Below are 15,064 nucleotides of genomic sequence, written 5' to 3'. Positions count from 1 at the left end.
ACCAGCCATTAAAAAGAATACATTTGAATTAGTTCTGTTGAGATGGACGAAACTGGAGCCCATTATACAGAGTGAAGCAAGCCAGAAAGAAGAACACCAATACAGTATACTAATGCATATATATGGAATTTGAAAGACAGTAATGATAACCCTATATGTGAGACAGAATAAGAGACACAGATGCATAGAACAGTCTTACGGACTCTGAGGGAGAAGGCGAGGGTGGGACGTTCTGAGAGAATAGCATTGAAACATGTATATTATCATATGTGAAACAGAACACCATTCCAGGTTCGATGCATGAGACAAATGCTCAGGGCTGGGGCAATGGGATGACCCAGAGGGATGGGATGGGGAGGGAGGTGGGAGGGGGGTTCAGGATGGGGAACACATGTAAACCCATGGCTGATTCATGTCAATGTATGGCAAAAACCACTACAATATTGTAAAGTAATTAGCCCCTAACTAAAATAAATAAATTTATTAAAAAAAATAAAATAAAATAGTACACAACTGAACCTATCTACAAAAGAGAAACAGACTCAGCAGAACAGACTTGTGGTTGGCAAGGAGAATCACAGGAGGGGGGCAGAGGGATAGATTAGCAGAAGCAAACTATTATACATAGAATGGAAAAACAAGGTCCTACTGTATAGCACAGGAAACTGCATTCAATATCCTGTGATAAACTATAATGAAAAAGAATGTAAAAATGAATGTATACATATATATAACTGATTTACTCTGCTATAGAGCAGAAACTAACACAACATTATAAATCAACTATACTTCAATTTTTTTAAAAAGAGTTTATTCTAAAAAATGTTTTTAAATATGTTTTTTCATCTTAGCATTTTAATTTCACAGACTGACTTTAGACATCACTGTGGGAATGTGATTATAGAGCATATGCTGTGGGCTCTTGACTAAACATTATTTTTCTGTCTCACATGTGATCTCTCTGTCCTTCAATATCCCATAATTCATTGTTCTGGCTGTGCTTAGAAAACACTGTTCCTACCAAATTGTGAGGACCATCAGTGCTGGAATTTGGACTTAGTTAATCTTCTTTGATTCTGTATAGTATCTTACAAACAGCAAGTGTTCACACTGACATTTATTCAGTTTGCAGTTTCCTTCTCTAGGGAGCACTCTTTCTTTTGCAAAGTGATGTTGGGCACTAAAAACTACTAGTTGGAGTGTTTTTTACTTTTCTTTTTGGCCACACAGTGTGGCATGTGGAATTTCCCTGACTAGGGATAAGGAACCTGCTCCCTCTGGAATGGAACCACAGAGTCTTAATCCCTGGACCATCAGGGAAGTCCTAGTTGGCATGTTTTCAGGTGAAAAAAGCAAAGGAAAGATAGCATGGTATAGTAGGGGGAAAATGAGTATCAATTTTGAACCATTCCATTCTTCTTAGATCTCTGCTCAAAAATAAAGAAGTTTTTTAGATTATTAAGAAAAGAAAGGAAAAGATGACATAAAATGGAAGAAGACTAGAGAAGGGTCTAGTCTTAATTTTGCCATTCATTTAAATATCCTTGAGTATCTCATTTTACCTCTCTGCTTCACAGTTTTCCCTCTGCAAAATGAAAAATCTGCACCACATGGCTCTGAGGTGATTTCCAATACAATGATTCTAAAATATTGGGCCACTAGAATTTCCTTGAAGAACATTGGGGAAGAGCAAGGTCTGCTACTGGTCCTCGGCAGTGTTTTCCAAGAGGATGGATAGGTAACTGTGGACATTTTATTGGTTACCTATTGCTATATAACAAATGACCCACAAACTTAGGGACTTAGGCTTCCCTGGTGGCTCAGCCGGTAAAGAATCTGCCTTCAATGCAGGAGACCTAGGTTCGATTCCTGGGTTGGGAAGACCCCTGGAGAAGGGAACAGCTACCCACTCCAGTATTCTGGCCTGGAGAATTCCATGGACTAATCCATGGGGTCACAAAGAGTCAGACAAAACTGAGTGACTTTCATTTTCACTTAGAGACTTGAAGCAAAAATACATATTTATTCTCTTACTGAGTTTCTGAGGGCCGGGAACCCAAGAGTAGCTTAGCTGTGTGGTCCGGAATTAGAATCTCTCAGGAGTTTGTAGTTAAATTGTTTGAAGGTACAGTCTTCTGAAAGCTTAACTGGGGCCGAAGGCTCTGTTTCCAAGAGGGCACACTCACATGACTGTTGACAAGAGACTTAATTTACTCATCACATGGACCTCTGTTGGGGTGCTTGAATGTCCTAGGGCCTTGGCAGTTGGCTTCACTCGTAAACAAGCAATCTAAGCATGAGAGCAAGGAGGAAGCCACAATGCTTATAATGACTTGGTCTCACAAATCATACTGCCATGTCTGCCACATTCTATCTGCTAGAAACAAGTTACTAAATACAGCACATGATCTTAGGGGAGAGAAATGAGACTTAATCTCTTAAAAGGAGGAGTATCAACAAATTTGTGAATTTATTTATGAATTTGTGAATTTATTTTAAAACTCCCACAAATACCATGTGCTGGTTAAAGTAGAGTGGGTCAGCACACAAGACACAGTAGGGAAGTTTCAACAATGAACATTTCTAGAGTGACTCACTGTTTAGAAAGCATCTCCCCCTGTTTTTCTCATTTGGTTGTCACAACAACCTAGTGGACTAGCAATATAAATATCCCCATTTAGAAATGAGGAAATGAAGGCTAGGTGCCTTTTATAAGGTTATTTAGCAAGTGAGTTGTATAACTGGAAATTAAAATCAAGTTTTGGGACTTTTCTCATGGTCCAGTGGTTATGATGCCGCACTCCCAATTCAGGGGGCATGGGTTCGATTCCTAGTCAGGGAACAAAGATCCCACATGCTGCATGACCTGAAAAAACAAACAAACAGACAACAAAAACCCACCAGGTTTTATGACACAAAACACAAGGATCTTTTCACTCCCCTTCAAAAGGGAAAATTGACAAAAAGCCTTTTGCAAAGACAAGTCACTGGCAAGTTTGACTGTTCCTTATGGCCTACTAATTTTTTTACCCATTTTATTAATTTCAATATCTACTGTCAACTTAAATACTTTTAAAATTACTTGAGGCAGTTTATAAATATTTAGAAACAAAGCAGGAAAAGTAAATACCTCTAGGTACCAGAGTTGATCACATTACACTAGGCAATAAGTTTGGTTCACATTTTTCTGGCAGCAAAGGTGAAAAGAGAAACATAATAGGCGACAGGGGTTTCACTTTGACAGGAGCAAGCATACTTATCCCTGCCTGAAACTAAATTCAAGAAGGAATTTATCACATGGATCTGTGCAGAGAAAAGGCCACTTGACACTGTGGTCAGTATCTCAGTATCTTCAATTGTGTTTGTACAGAAGTTACTCTCATTTCAACCCTGTATATATACACAGTGGACCTAACTCAGTTTTAACTTGGTGAATATATCTGAGCCAGAGGCTAAGGAAAATGTGGCTCAGGCACATTGCCGTCTAATTCCTTTATGAAATTAAGAACGGAACCTAGAGAATACACGTAAATAGATGGTTAATCTGTCTGCTGGACTATGTAAAGTGCCAGGAATTATAAGTGAGAGTGCTTGAATGACCTGCTAAATCTTATTTCTTTGCCTTGACATCCTCTGCCAGGCACCTATAATACAAATGTTCTATACTGTCAATTATATTAGGGGCTTTAGCTATAAGGGAGTAAGGAACGCTAACATAAAGTTACAGAAAAAGGTAAAATAAGGAAGTTGGACTACATGAACTCTTTGGGGGCCAAAATGCAAAATGGCAATAAATTTGGTTCACATTTTTCTGTGACTTTAAGGGTAAGATACCAATATGCATTCCTGTCCCCACAGAGGAGCCAGCCCACTTTGGCCTGGGTGTGAGAAGCAATGCTGCCAAAAGCCTAGGCCAATTTTTTCCCGCAAAAGGAATTTCAAGTATATCCAAGCTCCTGTGTGAGTGACTGACTGAAACCAAAGCTTTATACTGCATGACACAGGATTCTGGAATAGATAACTTTAGCCTGAAAAAAAAGTTCAGGCAGGTGCAAGCAGCTGTCCAGTCCTACCATAAAAGAACTCAAGTTTAGCTTCAGTAATAATGTGCTTTCTGCCAGGATTTCATCAGTGAGCTGAAAACTACACCGTAATATTCACTCCAAAGTAAACAACCTAGTATACTTTTATTTAGATATTATAATACTTATAAATGTTTCTATTTACTAGTGGGAATCCTGCTTCCAGAATAGAATTGTGAATGAAATACATAAAAATTAATAGACTTTATCTAAACCAGTTGGTCTTCCTTTCAGGAAGTAGACAGATAAAAAAAAAGTAAATAATCCTTCATTTCAAAATAAAAAGCATTCTCTCTGAACACTGTTTACATGCCCTGAGCAAATCAATATTTACTTATAAGATTTTGCTTTCTTTTTGTTACCTATATTTCCATAATACTTTGCTGAGAAGTGTTGCAAAGAGAAAAAATTAATGTACACGGAAAGAGTAGGGAGAAATGAGTGTTACTCTTTTTGTGATGATTCAGAGTCCAGAAAAGGAGGCAATAAGAACAGAGAAGCTACCTGTCAGAATGACTAGTAAATTTAGATGCTTTTCTGGTCCATTGGTTAACATCTGCATTACCGTTAACAATGCAGAGTGCATTGCTTTTCTGATTCAATTGGACATTGTTCAGTATAATCTCTTTTTTTACATCAAATAGAATTGTAAGTATTAATTTTCATGGCACGTAGAAAACTTCAAAAGTTGGAAAACTACTGGAAGATACTATTACAAAGTTGTCATTTAGAGTCAAAGAATAGGCTTCACAATTGTCCAATCTTCAGAGCAAGGGGGAAAATTAAGAAAGTCAATTGTGGTGGAGGAAATCTATTAGGGGATTGTATGAACTGAATTAATATTTACCAGGAAGAAAAGTTAGTGAAGTCCTTCTACAGAGAGAAAAGGAGTGGCAAAGCAAGGCTGTTTTCCTGCACTGGAGAAGGAAATAAATTTGAATACAGCTGGAGCACAGGACTCAGGGAAGGGAGTGAGAGTGGGGTGGAAGGCTGGAGAGGTGAGTAGAAGCCACATGCTCTAGAGCCTCATGAGCCAGTTAGAGGTCCTCCACTGCTTAGCCCAGACCCCTCCTCAGGCCCAAGTCAGCTCTCAGCTCTCAGGCTCATCGTTTCTTCCTTGACTGCAGGCCCTCAGGGTTCTGCCAGCTTTCGTCCCTTTGACCACGCACCCTGTCTCTTGCCTCTAGAAGGTGGTGCCCTCAGCTCCCAGCTTTTTGTTCACTATAAGACAGTACACTACTTTGTTGTTCAAGGATTTTCAGTGTGAATTGTGATGATAAAATGCTTGAGAATTAACAAAAATAACAGAATTTATATAGAAAGTTTTAAATTTAAAAGTAACATGGTCTATGCTTAACATTTTTGGGATTTTCGTTTTTGTTTTTTGGCTGCACCACAAAGCTTTGTGGGGATCTTAGTTCCCCGACCAGGGATCAAACCCAGGCCTCCAGCAGTGGAAGTGCAGAGTCCTAACCACTGGGACTTAGGCCTGGGAATTCCCCATGATTTACCTTTTTAAGAGATCACTCTGGATATTTGACAGAGAATGGACTGTAGGAGGTAGAGGTAGAGAAGTAGGGAGAAGGTGGGAAGGTAATGCAGGTACCTAGACAGAGGTGATGGTGTCCTGGACTGGGATGTAATGGAGAGGTAGTAAAAATTATTAGATTTGGGACATAGTTTGAGGACAGAACCAAAAGGACTTGCCAATGGATTGGATAGGGTTGATGATGAAAACAGAGGACTCAAAAATGAAACACTGAGTACCGAGTTGAGTGCTGCCCTATTCACCAGGCTTTGCCCTTTCTAGCAATGATTCTGTTGCAGGAAGGAAGCCAATTCTGACTCCATGTTGGAAACTTTCTTTGACTTGCTTTTCATTGCTTTTATTATTATAATTATACTCAATGGCTTGCTTGGAGGATCCTGCCCCTCTGCTTGACTGTAAACCAAAGTGCCTTTGTTCAGCTCATGGAGAGAGACTTTGTCCCTGCCCACCTGTGAATAGAAGAGATTAACACATCCCTTCCAAAGGCTGGTTATTCCTTTGGAGATGTTTTGCAAGACTGAAGACCCTTTCACTTTATTTCCCCACTGTGTTTCCCTCTGTATCCTGCCTTTTGACTTTAGTTCCTCATTGTTTCTTTCTCTCTGGTCTATAAAAGAATCTGGCATCCAGACCCCAATAAGATGGTTATTTTGAGGTGCTAGCCTGCCATCTTCTCAGTCTGCCGGCTCCCTGATTAAAGTCTCTTCCTTGCCTTAACACCTCATTTCTTGGATTCATTGGCCTGTCATGCGGTGAGCAGAGCAAGTTGGAACTCGGTAACAATACCTTCTAGACACTTACTTTGGGCTTGGGGATGAAGTGCTGTAAATAATTGAAAATATTTAAATAGAAAAATGACACAGACATCTTTCTCCTTTTCCATTAGGCTTACATTTCCTCCAGCAGAATAACTTTGTTGGGTGAGATGACAAGTATGGCTGCTCTCCAGGAAGAAAGGGTGTGAGTGTGTGCATGTGTGTGTGTGCGTGCGCTTGCGTGCACATGTGTGGGGAAGAGGAATGTTTCTTCTCTGCTGTTCATAGTACGAATTGCTTTACTTGGCTAGTTGTCTTTTTAGAAAGCAGAGAGTTGGCTCTGATGTGCTGAAGTGCAGGACTAGAACACTGATGAGATGGGAGTGAGAGGAAAATGCTGATTGCAGTAGGAGAGGTAAAAGACATAGTGATTCCCACTTTTGACCCTACAATACCCTACTACATTCGATCCTCAGAACCAGTCCTGTGAAAAACACATTTGCTGGAGGTCCCTTCCTTTTTTGTTGGCCTTGCTGCACCAAAGAATCAATCACAGGGCTGATTTGGGGCTCAAAGAAATGGCCATGGTTTTGAATCGTCACCACTTTGGCCCCTGCTTGTCCAAAATTTTATTAATTCTAGGATTTCTGAAGGCAGAGAAGCCTCCTAAGGAATGCCCTGCCTCCACAATCTGAGCCCTTCTGCTGAGTTAACATTCAGATCGTGGTGCTGTAGATTACCCCAGGGGTAAAATTAGAGAAATTGTATAATTGTAAGTGCTGTGCTTAGTCACTCAGTCGTGTCCAACTCACGGACCCCATTGATTGTAGTCCACTAGGCTCCTCTGGCCATGGGGATTCTCCAGGCAAGAATACTGGAGTGGGTTGCCATGTCTTCCTCCAGGGGGTCTTCCTGACCCAGGGATTGAACCCAGGTCTCCTGCACTTCTGGTGGATTCTTTACCATCTGAGCCACAGTAAATCACTTCACTGTTGTGATGCTTATTTGATATCAGGAATTGCGAAAACAGGTTCTTCACATTTACAACTGCTGTGATAGCTCCTGAGTTAATGAGCCCATGAGTCCATCAGGGTGCAGGGGAGTGAAAGTGTTCTTTCTGCCTCCACTGAAGAGCCTTTTGTTGCATCTGTCTAAAGTGGAGCTTAGAGGAACTAATTTGACTCCTTGAAATGGCAGTTTTCTGTCATCACCAGTAGAAGCATCACTTCCTGATGTCATTGCTTCAGCAGAATAGAAAAGTTGCAAATGTTCCACAGTGATCTCTGCTATAATTACAGGAACACAAGACTATTAGTCACATTCCTACCTACCCTACTTCTAACAATGCTCTTTTTTTTTTTTTAAAGCACTAGGTAGCTGGGAGTAGAACTGGATCTAAAATTTTGCTGTTGAATGCAGCTGCTAAGTATAAAGTTGTGGATGGTGTCCCCGTGTTAGAGCAATATTCATTAGACTCAATATCAGCCTAGTGGCTTAGGGGAAAAGGGCAATACTTAGGGCATTTATTTACTCATTTGTTCTTCACTCTATTTCATAAATGTTGTAAGGAAGTTGTCAAATTTGAACTGTTAATATCTTATTCTTTACCTTGATGAATGACAAAAGCTTTTACTTTAGCCAGTGATATTAATGTTTATATCCTATTTTCTCTTAGGTGGAACATTTTCCTTTGTACCTAATATAAGCTTTATACTTGCAGTTGGCTACCCACCACACCCACACCCTTGTGGCTCAGTTGGTAAAGAATCCGCCTGCAATGTGGGAGACCTGGGTTCGATCCCTGGGTTGGGAAGATCCCCTGGAGAAGGGAAAGGCTACCCACACCAATATTATGGCCAGGAGAATTCCATAGTCAAGTCCATGGGGTCGCAAAGAGTCGGACAAGACTGAGCGGCTTTCACTTTCACCCACCACACCCTCTCTGAAGTCAAGGTCAACAATTAAATAAAGAGCTTAATACAGAGGCTATAATTCATTCTAGCATTCCCTTAACAAGCAACACCCATTTAAAGTAGCAATAGAGCTTTCAAGGTCCTGCTGTCATTTACGCAGGGACGCAAAGAGATCACTTCATTGGATCACTTTCTTGGCATACATTGAAGATTAACCATAAAATGTGTTCTGTGGGCAACTGTCTGCTAATTTTCTTTCCTAGACAAGTGGTTAACCCATGTTGCATATCCTGTGTTTATAGAATTCCAGAAAGGTTATGTCATAGAAATCACTGGGGTGTGTGTATGTGAGTGTGTGAGAGAGAGAGATTGATTTATGAGAGAATGTAAACTGAAACATCTTGAGGAGAAATTCATCAGTGTATAAACACTGAGAAGATGGAAAGAGAATGCTGGCCTTAACTTACAGGTGTTGCCTATTGTGGGCACTGTTTTCTGTTTTATAAGCAAAGGAGAGTAAAAGGATATATTCAATGGACCTAAAAGACTGTCATACTGAGTGAACTAAGTTAGAGAAGGAGAAACATCATATGACATCCCCTATATGCAGAATCTAAAAAGAAATGATACAAATAAACTTACAAACAGAAACAGACTCACAGACTTAGAGAACAAACTATGGTTGCCAGGGAGAAGTATGGGGAGAAGAAACAGGTAGGGAGCTTGGAATCAACACATACATGCTGCTATATTTAGAATGGATGACAGCAAGATCCTACTGTATAGAATAGGGAACTCTGCTCAATGTTATGTGGCAACTTGGATGGGAGGGGAGTTTGGGGGAGAATAGATACATGTATATATGTGTATGTATGGCTGAGTTCCTTTGCTGTCCACCTGAAACTATCACAATATTGTTAATACTCCAATACAAAAAAAAAAAAAAAAAAAACTAAGGGGGAAAAAAAAAAGGAGATATCCAAGGGGTAACAGGCAAAAGAACCAGAGCAAAGAACAGTCAGACACACCAGGTTATGAAGTCTACCCTTTGTAAAGCTAAAAAACTTCATGAAGTTGTAATCAGATACAAAAAACTTAATTTACATTAAAAAAATCAATTCATTTGGTCAAAAAATCTGAGGGTTCTTTAATAAGCATCAGCTTCTAAACTAAGAGTATGAGGGGGAAAAAATAGAATTTACTAGAAGGAAAAAGTCCCAGAGGAGCTTTTATATTTTTAACATTGCCTTAAACTGTAAAAAAAAAAAAGTGCTATTATACTGTTTATCCTGAAGAATTTAACTACTTTTTGGGGGGAGGGGTACTATTTTAAATGCAAGGTTTTGTTTATGATTTTAAAATCACAATTAGCACGATCACTGAAGAAAACATTTCTTCTGATATCCATGAAACAGCTTAATGTTTTAATTTACCTAAACCACCAACAGAATGCTGTAGGACGCTTTGAAAACATTCCCTAATCCTTGGAAATACCGTGCTTTCTCTTATATTCTTTCAAACACTAATCCTTGGAAAATCATACCTTCTCTCATTTTCTATTCAATGTTTGCTATTGTTGTAATCTAAGTAAGGCCTCTTTGAAAAAAATGCAAAAATTAAGTTTAACCCACAACTGAGTCTTACATCCTGTGGTCCTGGAATTTTTATATTTCATTCAAAACACATATTATAAACAAAGTCTCCCAAATGACTATCTAGAGAGGAATGTGGCAAAAATCCAGAAACTATTGTAATATTTGGAACTAATATAAGCACAAATAATCAGTGCGCTTTTTTTAAGAAAAGATTATGGGTTGCAGTTTTACTAAACCTATAGGGGATTTATATGAGATGGACAAAGCTAAATTCCAGACTAGTTGTGTGCCTCCAAAAGAAATGAAGCCCTTTACAGTGAATGAAGAATAAAATATTTGTTCAATATAACCATAATTTGATAAAACATTCTGGCTTAAAAATTCGTATAAAACTCAAGTTCGAAGCAGTATGCCTGACAAGCCTGTTGTTTAACACATTAGTTAGGTGATTATTAACAGTAGAGGCCGATTCAGGGTGGGAGGTCATGGTGGGGAAAACAACAAAGGTCATCACCAAAAAACGCTGTCACCAAGTCAGGAAAATCCACATTTTAGAGATAGGAAGACCAGTGCAGTTATTGAAATACAAATTAAAAACATAAAGAAGTTAATCTGACAAATATATTGAAGTAGAATTAAGACTAATCATTTTAGAGGTATTTAAAATCTAGACTCCTAGGGTAAAACATAAGACAGTGAAAGCTGTATTATTATCTCATAATATGCAACCTGTCCTGAAGAAACATCACATTTCCCTCCAGCTCCAAAAAAATGAAAGAAAAGAACTCCAAAATAGGAATGAGACTGTGAAATAAATATTTTATACCTCAAAAAAATAAACTATTTAGGGACAGGGCAGGGGAGGGAAAGTCAACTAAGAAGCTGGAAACCAGTCACATTTCAAAATGATTCCTATGTTCTTAGCAAAATTCAGTATAACATCTTGAATGTGACTCATTTTACACCTTAGTCAACTGTAAGGGTATACATATTTATCAACTCTTCTAAGGAACTCTTCTGTTCAGAAGAACATCCTTATCTAGAGGATTCACCCTAAATTTCATGCTATTTTCACCATCATTATTAACACATAGTATAGATACTGCAGATACTGAGGGTTATCTATTTTTGTTTTTGCCTATAGGTAATTGAATGTGAGTAGATTTTACCACCTCCATAACGTTTCAGTTTCAGTTTTAATATATCATTCTGAGAATTTTTTGTGAACTAATATAGCATTTTAGGCTGTTTAGCTTTTAATCATCATGAAAAGGCATGATTTCATGGGGTGGAACAAAAGAAAAAGATTTTCTTCATATAAACTGTACTAATTTTATAATATACAAACAGGAATTGCATTATCCTGGCAAACAGCAAGCCACTTCTTAGAAAAGACAGTTAGGACAGCTTTTAAAATAGTGTAATCACTCCTCTTACAAACAGATATTTCTGAATATTAGCTCTCATAATACGTGACCTAACAGACAAAATGAAATGGGAAGTTACACATCGTGATTTTTTTTAATGAAGCTGAAACACTTATGCCAAACTTAAACACACGCCAACTCCCTTCACAGTATTTTTTTTTTTTTTTTTTTTTTACTGAAAACCTCTTAATGAAGAAGCAAGGTTTTTAGAGGAGCAGGAATGGCATGAAATTATAGGTTACCTGGTATAAGCAAGAGTTCTTGACTTGGAGGCAAAAAGATGGCATCGAAACTGGTTTGTCCACTTCTGACCTGGGTGTTCTTGGTCAAAACATACTTCCTTCACCTGTGAAATACAGATAAAAACATCTAACTCCCAGCACTGGGTGGGAGGGTTGGGTGGGGCTGTGGGGAGATGGATTATAAACATGAATAGATGGTAAGAGGGCTTGTCCACTTATAATAGGCATTCAGAATTTGAATGCTCATCACTTTCCTTTTCCTACCTAAACTTCACCAAAGAAAGGTAGAAATATCCATGTGTATACTTTTGAAAGGCCTCAGTATCCACATCCTGCTAGAGTCTAAAGAGTGAACTTAAAATTGTAAAGGTTGTTGCTCTCTACTTGTATTGTTTGAAAGGCTTTTAAAGGAGAATTACACAATTAAAGTACTTCCAAGCAGTTTAAGTACAATGAAAGGAATTTACCATTAAGAGTGCAGTTGATCTAAATAAAATCAACTTCCCTTTCCTCTTAGCATTTTTCACTCCTATTTAATTTTTAGCCTAGCTTTCATCATTGTTTAAAATGGTCCTCCTTATTTGTTTGTTTTGTACTCAGTTGCTCAGTTGTGTCCTATTCTTTGTGACCCTGTGTACTATATCCCGTCAGGCTCCTCCGGGATTTTCCCAGCAAGAATACTGGAGTGGGTTGCCATTTCCTCCTCCCAGGGATCTTCCTGACCCAGGGATTGAACAAATGTCTCTTGCATTGAAGGCAGACTGCCACCTGGGAAGCCCCATTTGTTTGTTTACTCTTTTATTATCTAAGTCTCCATCTTTGAACTCAAGTCCCCTGAGGGCAGTGATCTTGTCTTACTTGCTCAAACCAGACTTCACGGGAGCTTATAAGAGTGCTGGGCTCATAGTGGGTGTTCAGGAAATATTTCTTTTTGAATCAATGGATAACAGAGGAATAGTTTCAATAAGATGAAAATAGGATAGGATAAATTGAGTCATCAGGGCCTTGAAGGGTATTTGGTGGAGTAGAGGCTATAAGCAGGCAACTGAGGACTTCCCTGGTGGTTCAATAGTTAAAGATTCTGTGCTCCCACTGCAGGGAGCTCTGGTTTGATCCCTGGTTGCGGAAGTTTCACATGCCATGAGATGAGACCAAAAACAAACAAAAAGGCAAGGTCAGTTCACTTATGAAATGTTAAGGACTATCACCCTTGAGAGAAATATAATCTCAAACCTACTATGAAGCTAGAGGGTAAATCAACTGACATAGTGATGACTATTCTCTCTATGGAGATTATTAGTTATTTGTACACATAGCTCACCTGGTAAAGAATCTGCCTGCAATGAGGGAGAACCCCAGTTCAATTCCTGGGTCAGGAAGTTCCCCTGGAGAAGGGATAGGCTACCCACTCCAGTTTTCTTGGGCTTCCCTGGTGGCTCAGATGGTAAAGAATCGGCCTGCAGTGAGGGAGACCTGGGTTCGATCCCTGGGTCAGGAAGATCCCCTGGAGGAGGGCATGGCAATCCACTCCAGTATTCTTGCCTAGAGAATCTCCATGGACAGAGGAGCCTGACAGGCCACAATCCATGGGGTCACCAACAGTCGGACACAACTGACCGACTAAGCACACACATGACTAAGGTAAAGGTTATGATCATATGGACTTTCAAAGCATCTAATTGAAAGTTGCACAGTCCATGGAATTCTCCAGGGAATTCCCACAAGGGAAGCCTGCTCTGAATGAATAAAGTTAAATTTTAGTTCTTTTTCTGCTTTTTTTGTTAACAGCTTTATTGGGATATAATTCATGCTTTAAAGTGTACGTTAAATCAGTTCGGTTCAGTCGCTCAGTCGATAGTTTTTAGTCTGTTCACAAAGTTGTGCAACAATCACCACAATCAAGTTTAGAACATTTTCATCATTCCAAAAGAAGTTCTATAACCTTTAGCAGTCACTCACAACACACCCCACCCTATACTCTCTAGACCTAGGCAACCATTAATTTACTTTTATCTTTGTAGTTTTGTCTATTCAAAATATTTCACATACACAGAATCGTATGATATGGGGCCTTTTGTGACTTGTTCCTTTCATATAGCATGTTTTTAAGGTTTATTTGCATTGCATCATGTATCAGTATTTCATTTCTTTTTATGGCGTAATAATGTTCCATCTTATAGATATACTACATTTTATTTATTCATTCATCAGTTAATGGACATTTGTTATTTTTCTACTTTTTACCTGTTATAAATAATGCTGCCCTGACCATCCATGGACAAGTTTTTGTTTGGACGTGTTTTTCAGTTCTCTTTGGTATATACCTAGGAGAATTGCTGGTCATATGGTAACTCTATCTTTAACCTTTTGAGGAACTGTCAGACTGTTTTTCAAAATGGTTTCTTTAGTTTACATTCCTACCACCAATGCCTCAGGGTTTCAATTTTTTATATCCTTGACAACACACTATTATCTGTCTTCTTGATTGTTGCCATCCTGATGGTATGAAATCGTATTTCATTGTGGTTTTGATCTGCATTTTTCTGATACTTAATGATGTTGAATATTTTTCCATGTGCTTACCGGCCATTCGCATGTCTTATTTGAAGAAATATCTATCTAGCTCCTTTGCCCATTTTTAAATTGGGTTATTTCTGGTTTTATTATTCAATTTTTTTAAAGTATAGTTGATTTACAATGTTGTGCCAATCTCTGCTGTACAGCAAACTGACTCAGTTTTCATACATATATGCATTCTTTTTAAATATTCTTTTCTATTATAGGTTATCCTATTATTCAGTTTTGAGAATTCTTTATGTATTTCAGATATTAGTCCTTATCAGATAAATGTTTTGCAAATATTCTCTCCCATTCTATGGGGTGTTTTCTTCACTTTCCTGAGGGTGTGCTTTGAAGTACAATAGTTTAATTTTAATGAAGTACATTTTTGTTGCTGTTGTTGTTGTTTGTGCTTTTTGGTGTCATATCTAAGAAACCATTGCTAATCCAAGTTCATGAAGATATATGCTTCCCTTTAAGAGTTTTATGGTTTTAGTTTTTACATTTAAGTCTATGATCCATTTTAAGGTAATTGGAACATATGTTGTGAAGTTTGGAACCCAAGTTCATTATTTTGCATGTGGGTAACCAGTTGTCCCAGCACCATTTGTTGAAGGCTATTTTTTCCCCATTGAATTGTTTTCGTACTCTTGATGGAAATCAACTGACCACACATGTGAGGGTTTATGTCTAGACTCTGAATTCTACTCCATTGAACTACACGTCTACCTTATACACGCACCACACAGCCTTGATTACTATAGTCTTGTAGTGAGTTTTGAAAAGGGGAAGCATAACTGCTCCACCTCTGTTTTTCTTTTCCAAGACTGGTTTGGCTATTCTGGGTTCCTTCAATCTTCATATGAATTTTAGGAACAACTTGTCCATTTCTGCAAATGTACAGTTGGAATTTCGACAGTGATTTTGTTGATTCTGTAGATC

At 38.5% G+C, this 15,064-nt stretch overlaps 1 protein-coding gene and 1 long non-coding RNA gene across 8 annotated transcripts in view; one reads left to right on the top strand and one right to left on the bottom strand.

The window, feature by feature from the left end:
• Positions 1-15,064, top strand: part of RBPJ (recombination signal binding protein for immunoglobulin kappa J region) — a 228,212-nt gene that overhangs the window by 93,608 nt on the left and 119,540 nt on the right. The gene's annotated exons all lie outside the window — the stretch shown is intronic.
• LOC145524543 (uncharacterized) overlaps positions 1-15,064 on the bottom strand; it is a 38,415-nt gene that overhangs the window by 13,005 nt on the left and 10,346 nt on the right. For both annotated transcript variants that reach the window (XR_014067676.1, XR_014067652.1), the window contains one exon: positions 11,564-11,667. This is a non-coding gene — a long non-coding RNA (uncharacterized LOC145524543). The remainder of the gene's footprint in view (positions 1-11,563; positions 11,668-15,064) is intronic.

This window comes from Giraffa tippelskirchi, chromosome 1 (assembly GCF_054371585.1).
Source record: "Giraffa tippelskirchi isolate mGirTip1 chromosome 1, T2T-mGirTip1v1.2.pri, whole genome shotgun sequence".
Taxonomy (NCBI): Eukaryota; Metazoa; Chordata; class Mammalia; order Artiodactyla; family Giraffidae; genus Giraffa; species Giraffa tippelskirchi.
This window is presented reverse-complemented; position numbering and strand designations above follow the sequence as displayed.